The sequence below is a fragment of the Rhinopithecus bieti genome, unplaced genomic scaffold (genome assembly GCF_001698545.2).
Source record: "Rhinopithecus bieti isolate Rb0 unplaced genomic scaffold, ASM169854v2 scaffold_18153, whole genome shotgun sequence".
NCBI classification, from domain to species: Eukaryota; Metazoa; Chordata; class Mammalia; order Primates; family Cercopithecidae; genus Rhinopithecus; species Rhinopithecus bieti.
In genome coordinates this window covers 1,236,958-1,244,558 of record NW_016809139.1, presented here as the reverse complement: position 1 = coordinate 1,244,558, position 7,601 = coordinate 1,236,958, and the positions used below count along the sequence as shown (strand labels likewise).

General features: G+C 49.5%; 1 protein-coding gene across 2 annotated transcripts in view; it reads right to left on the bottom strand.

The window, feature by feature from the left end:
• The window catches only part of PTTG1IP (PTTG1 interacting protein), a 29,303-nt gene that overhangs the window by 20,851 nt on the left and 851 nt on the right, over window positions 1–7,601 (bottom strand). The window lies entirely within an intron of this gene.

Genomic DNA, 7,601 nt, shown 5'->3' with positions numbered 1-7,601 from the left:
CACACACACACACACGCTGACTGCCTACTCCCCCAATCCCGTCACACACACACACGCTGACTGCCTACTCCCCCAATCCCGTCTCACACACACACACACACACACGCTGACTGCCTACTCCCCCAATCCCGTAACACACACACACACACGCTGACTGCCTACTCCCCCAATTCCGTAACACACACACACACGCTGACTGCCTACTCCAATTCCGTAACACACACACACACACACACGCTGACTGCCTAACTCCCCCAATCCCGTAACACACACACACACACACACACACACACACCCACTGTGCACGCTGAAAAGAGCTCTGTGCTTATCACCAGTCACTAGAGAAATGAAAATTAAAACTCCAACAAGAGATGACTACACACCCACCAGAATGGCTAAAATTAAAGAGAATGACAATAGCAAATGTTGGCAAGGATGCACAGCAACAGAACTCTCACAGTGTTGGAAGTGTAAATGGCTCAATCATTTGCAAAGGTCTGGCAGCTGCTCCTAAACAAACATGCCACCACCTATGACTCAGCAATTCCACTCTTAGTATTTCATCCAGAAGAGAGGAAGCCCACATCCACAGACGGACCTGTGCAGGAACGCCCTGTGACAGCCCCAAGTGGACACAGCCCAGATGTCACTCTGTAGGAGGGTGGATAGACAGACTGGAACACTCACACGATACCAGCAGGGCATCAAGAATAGCAAACATGCGGCTCCCGGATGAAGGGATCTTTGGAAAAGGCATTCCAAATACAAAAGGCTGATTTCTGTGTCTCTCCTTTAGAGGTGAGCTATGTGGCTGTGCAATCACTAACACTGTTCAGCGATGAAAAGAAATGAACTGGTCTATGTAAAACACGGATGAGTCTGAAGCACATCATGTGAGTGAAAGACGCCTTCCACAAAAGACCCGACCGTGTAATTTCGTGGCCATGCTGTTCTAGAAAAGGTGAGACTCACCTATGGAGGGAGGGGGACAATGGCTGCCTGGGGGCAGCCATGCATGGGGGAGGCTCGATCTTCCAGATCGAGGGTCTGTCTCGGTCCCGGCTACATGGGTGTAACTCACTGAACAGCACAATTGTTTCCTACATTTCCCTGTATGAAAAATGTATCTCAAAAAAAAAAATAAGACAACTCTAAACTCTGGTCCCTGACAGGCACAGTGAAGGCAGAAGAGCACGCTGACATCTGTGACTGAGCTCGCGTTGTGACTGATGCTCACGTTGTGAGTGACGCTCACGTCTGTGACTGACACTCATGTCTGTGCCTGACACTCACGCAGGAGTGGAAGGCTGTGGGGACACCTGGATAAATGCAACACAGCAAAGCGTGGTGACACGCCTGAGGTGGCGGGTACACAAGCGCGCACCACAAAATCCTTCAGCTTTGCTGTACATGTGAAGAGTTTCATGATGAAATGGAGGGAAAAGAGCTTCAGCTTTAACTTACAATTTCACTCATTATGTTTACCAAGAGGGACTAATAACACATTGAGTCCATTGTTGGGATCCTTCTATTTAACAGTGTAATTCTACACTCCACTTTTCTAAATAAATCTCCACTTTATTTGAAATGAAAGTACATTTTGTCACATGTTCTATAGCAATTATCACTAAGTAGTACTTTCCTCAGAGTCTCTAGGGGTGTGCTATTCAGTTTATGTAGAATTTTATTTTAAGCCACTGTAGATACTTGAGAAACAACAGGTTGTATTCAGCCCCAGGGAGGTAAAGAAAATTGGCAACCAGTGAAAAGCCTTAATTTCTGAAATCACTGCTGAGAGGCAGGGTTACAGGGTACTTTGATAAGAACAGCACTGCTGCCGGGCACGGTGGCTCACGCCTGTAATCCCAGCACTTTGGGAGGCCGAGGCGGGCGGATCACAAGGTCAGGAGATCGAGACCATGGTGAAACCCCATCTCTACTAAAAATACATAAAATTAGCCAGGCGCAGTGGCGGGCGCCTCTAGTCCCAGCTACTCGGGAGGCTGAGGCAGGAGAATGGCCTGAACCCAGGAGGCGGAGCTTGCAGTGAGGCGAGATCGCGCCACTGCACTCCAGCCTGGGCGACAGAGCGAGCCTCCGTCTCAAAAAAACAAACAAACAAAAAAAGGACAGCACTGCTGACATTTCGAAGTCCCCAGTGACTTGGCACTGTGGGAGGAAGGAGCAACGGTGGGCTGATGGTGGGCACAGACCCCCGTGGTGTTGCAATGTGACGGGTACCATGATGAACTCTTGGTTTTAAAATTCAACTCCCAGCTCTGTCCACTGAAAGCGCCGAGAAAGGACAACACTCAGCAGCAGAGGTGGATTCTTGGTGCCCAGGTCTTGGTTTCTAGATGCTGTTCCCCAGCAGCAGGAAGCAGAGCTCCTCGGAGAAATGGCTGATTCCAGAAGTGGGGCAGAAAGTGGACAAGATGAGCCACAGACAGTGTGCAGTGCCTGAGAGTGGCACGGACAGGAATGAATGGCAAGAGGATCCAGAAGCCAGCCTGGAGGGAGTCTTTCTAGCCAAATCTGAGCCAACTGAACATCAAAATAAATGGTAACAGTCATGAACTCTAAGCCCTAGAATTCATACTGACATGAAATAAAGAGAAGACCGAGTGGCAAACGCTGAAGAAATGATGAGTTGAGAAGCCTCCATTTTACAATCATCACCGCCAACACTAACGCAGGCAAGAATTCCTCAAAGATGTCAAGTCCACTGGGTCTGCCTGTGGCCTGACAAGACAGTCTCAAAGCACCTCCCCACAGGTGAGTCATTACTCAGGGGGAGAAGGTGGCACCTTCCAAGAGATCAGTTATCCCCACCATAACCCAGAACAACACGATGATGGGACAAAGTGACAGCATGTGCCCCCTACGGAGGACACTGAGAGGACAGAATCACTGCGCCATGCTCCTGCCAAAGCGCACGTGAATCAAATAAAAGGAAACACCCGGTAAGACCCACCGAGGGTCCTTCCACAAACTGGCTTTCTGAAAACAAAGAGGAACTCTTCTAGATCAGTGGAGATTAAAGAGACACAACGATTAAATGCAACTTGTGGTCCTGGATCTCAGCAGGTAGGAACAGGACATTGTTGGGGTAACTGGTAAAATTTGTACACGGATTGGAGGTTAAATCAGGTATTCAATGATATCGTATCAATGTTACATGTCTAGGTTTTGATAATTATATAAATTTCAGTTATGTAGAAGAACAGCCTCCTTCTTAGGAGATAAACTCTGAAGAATGTAGGGATAAAGATCACAATAGTAACTTACTCTCAAATGGTTTGCTCAAAATAACAACAGGCAATACAATTGTGATTTGTCAATTTACAATACATTTTTAAAATATGAGTAGAGATGAGTCTTGTCATGTCACCCAGCCTGGTCTTGAACTCCTGGCCTCCAGCAATCCTCCCACCTCAGCCTCCAAAAGTGCTGGGATTACAGGTGTGAGCGACTGTGCCCAACTGAACCAATTTTTTTTTTTTCTTTTTGGAGATGAAGTCTCGTTCTGTCTCCCAGGCTGGAATGCAGTGGCCGGATCTCAGCTCACTGCAAGCTCCGCCTCCTGGGTTCATGCCATTCTCCTGCCTCAGCCTCCTGAGTAGCTGGGACTACAGGAGCCCGCCACCTCGCCCGGCTAGTTTTTTGTATTTTAGTAGAGACGGGGTTTCACTGTGTTAGCCAGGATGGTCTCAATCTCCTGACCTCGTGATCCACCCGCCTTGGCCTCCCAAAGTGCTGGGATTACAGGCGTAAGCCACTGCGCCTGGCCTGAACCAATTTTTAAAAATAAAACACAATTTTATTATAAATTTAAAAAATAACAAGGAGATTTAGAGAGAGAGTGCTAAGGCAAACGGAGTCAATGTTGAGAACAGAGGGGCATCCAGGACTTCACTGCACTATTCCTTCAACTTTCTGCACCTCTGAGGTCTTTCTAAACACAACCTGGGCAAGGAGACACAGGGTATGCCCGACACACCCACTCGAGTCCTTCCTGAAAAGTCATCTACCAGGAAGGGTGCATGTGCTTCCTCTCCTCAGCCCTACAGTGGCGACAAGCAACAGGGATGATGCCGTTCTTGTTCGTGGGGATTTTCATTTTTAAAGCTTCTTTCTGATAACTAGGTCTTGTGTGAACGACAAGAACTGAGCTCCAAAACACACACCATCAACTCCATCTACCCCAGACCTCTGGATTACCGGTCAGTCTGAGTCAGCAGAGAGGCATGAGAGGAAGAGGGAGAGAAAAACCGCCCAACATTCCTCCTGCTCCCAGCAGGCCAAGAACAGGGCGGGCTTTCAATAAGGGGGAAAATAACAATGTTTACAGTCCTTATGAAAATAACATCAAAGATGGGAAAAGGTCATTCTACTCTGTCCTTTGAAAACACATCATCTTGCATAGGAAGGAAAGGAAGGCCAGGTGCAGTGGCTCACGCCTGTAATCCCAGAACTTTTGGAGGCCCAGGTGGGCAGATCACCTGAGGTCAGGAGTTCGAGACTGGCCTGGCCAACACGGCAAAACCCTATCTCTACTAAAAATACGAAAATCAGCTGGGCGTGATGGCGCATGCCTGTAATCCCAGCTACTCGGGAGGCTGAGGCAGGAGCATCACTTGAACCTGGGAGGCGGAGGCTGCAGTGACCTGACATCATGCCACTGCACTCCAGCCTGGGCAACAGGGCAACACTCCATCTCAAAAAAAAAAGAAAGGCATGAATCATTTGTTACTGCTTCAGAGACAAGCAGTGTTTATTTCTCTAAGAGATCACCATCTCTTATCGCATCACAAGATACAGAAAAACCATGTGCTAGAAAACCAGAGATAAAAACTGCCCTTGTGTTGCTTGAGTCTAACACTGAATGTGACTGCCCTGACTTCTGAGGTCCTATGACTGCAAGGCTTCAACTTACACTCCATTTATCAATTTTTAAAGACCTTTCAGTCTTATTTGTTTCAAAAATTAAAGGAAAAAAAAAGTTTTCTTCTGTCAGGATACACCAATCCTCCATGACCCATTTGGGTGCTTTCCTGAAGTCTCAGGTGAGTTAATAAGCGCACTAGGCACATAGGAACACACCAGCAAGTGTAAGTATTTCCTCGTCATGCTCCTGTCACACCACAGGCCACAGGCTGCAGTTCTCATCAGAACCAACGGCCACAGAGGCATGGTGCCCACTCTGCACTGGGACAGAGGCATGAAGACCAACTACACTGTCAATTCCAGGTGAGAAAAGAGGGCAGATATGGAGACAAAAAACGTTCTTGCAAATTCCACTATTTCAAAACAAAGAGTTGAAGACTAGTAGTATATATCAACGCTGTGAGCCCTGTGTACACTGCAGCACTCTGTGAAGTTAGAAAGCCACGCTTCTCAGGGTGATGGGCCGACTACAGATACCCCTTCCACATCAGGAGGCCCCACTGTAAGGAGCGGCTGGGTGGCACCCACCACCTCAAGGACCTGCATGGCCACCAGTGCTCCAGCCCTCAGACAGTAGTCCCAACTCCTTTTCGGGGTTGTCCTTTCTCCAGATGAAGCTCTTGGATTGAGTCTGACCCCATACATACATAAATAAAGTGGGGTCCAAAAGCCCTATCCAGGTTTCTCTAACTTCAAGAATCTTGCTCCAAAGATCTTCAATACACCATGGGTTCTTAATGTCTCTCCTCCATCAAAACACATAAAAAGACGCTTAAAAGCGCTGGATTTGGATTGGTATAATGCATTTTTTAAATTCACACCGTGTCCTTGTAAAGAAGACAAAATGTTTTAAACATTAGTATTGTGGTCACATTCCTGTAACTATGACAAGCAGTGAAAAATCTGACACTAAGCAAGTACTCTGTGGGAAGACGCGAGTTCTCCAAGCTATAAATAGCCCCTCTCTCCAAGGACAAGGGGCAGACACGACGGGCGCCTGGGCAGTGAATGCCAACATGATGTGGCACCATTCTTCCTATTTCAAGGGGTCCCCAGTAAGAAAAACAACAGTTCACCCACTGGGACTTGGAGATTAAGTGGAAGCAACCAAGAGCAGTTTCCAAGAGGAGAAGGAAGTGCTTTTCAGCTGACACACCGAATGGCAGTTCTGGATTAACTCCCAAACTGTCCACTCCACTTGTCCACACCCATCTCTGCACCCTTCAGAAGTGCAGAGGAGAAGGAATCACAGTAGTCAAACAAAAACCTCAGGGAGGCTTTCGTAACACTCCCACTTCAACAATGCAAGCAAACACACCCCCAAGCCACTGATACGAGTTTCAAGCAAATCACACACTCTCCCGGCAAACGCCCATTCCGTTTGTTGAAACGTATTCATTGCACATTGGTGCTTAGAACTCAATCTGGGCCAAAAGTTCCCAGTACAGTACCACTGGCCTCCTTGATTAACAAACTTCAAGGCAGCTGCATTGCTAACGACACAAACGCTAAGTACACTTGGAAACAGATAAGAAGAAACACAAATAATCCCGCACTGGAATAAACATTCCATAAGGTCACAAAAAGAAAAAGCGCTCTACTATGCTAAACAGACCCTGACAGAGCCTGGGCTAACATGAGTTGAGAAAAGTATTAGTCCCTCAAGCTGGGCCCAGGTCAACCCTAATTGTAAGGGTCGGGAAACTGAAGTTAAGGTGGCACTATTCGCCACCACTAGTGGTCACCTGGAAACTCCAAACACGGAAACCAGCATGACATTCTGAAACAGGTCCAACCATGACACTCCCCAGCTTAGAACCTGCTGGATTTTCCCGCAGCCCACCAGGTCCTGGAGGCCCAGCCCCACAGGAAGTCACTCTCTATAAACACTCCCGGTTTCTGGAACTCTTGAGTCTCCTGTCCTGCACTTTCCTCCACTAGCACTCCTCCAGCCCCCGCGCCCTCACTGCTTCTTTCTTGGTCAGCCTCCCGGGGACTCAGCTCCTCTAGGACAGAAGCTATGTCTGTCGGTCGCCACTGTGGCCGCAGGGCCTGGCGCAGATGGGATAAACGAATGAAGAATGCCACCTGCGGGTCTAGACAGCGTAGAACCGCAATCAGCTTGCTTCAAAATCAGATGCTACAGCCTGGTTTTGGAGAAGCCTTCCTTTCTAAGGCATAAGATAAGCGCGAACGTTCGCTGCTGTGCATGGAACTGCGGCCGGGAGGGAGCTGCGGCGTGAACGCCGGCGACTGCAGAGACACGCCGGCCGCGGCCCCCATCACCCTCCAGGGGCCTGGGGCCGCCATCCCGACCTGCCCCCGACCAGCTGTGCGACCCCGAGCACGTCGTGAGCCGCCATCCCGGCTCGGGATCGAACCCGAGGAGAACTGTCTGAGGTCGTAGTGAGGCTAAGGGAGTCCGCAGGTGCCAAGCGTGCCGCCTGCCAGGCGAGGGCCAACCCGCGGCCACGCGCGAGGAGAGGCCGCAGAGACTGGACAAAGACAAAGACAAAGGCGGCTCTTCCCCGGCCCGCGCCCCAGCCACGACGGCAGCTCCCGCGGCCGCCAGACCGGCGTGACCCTCGGGAAGCCGCCGCCTGGGCAGTGCCTGCGACTGCGGGCCTAGGCCGCCCGCCGCGCCCAGCGCCCTG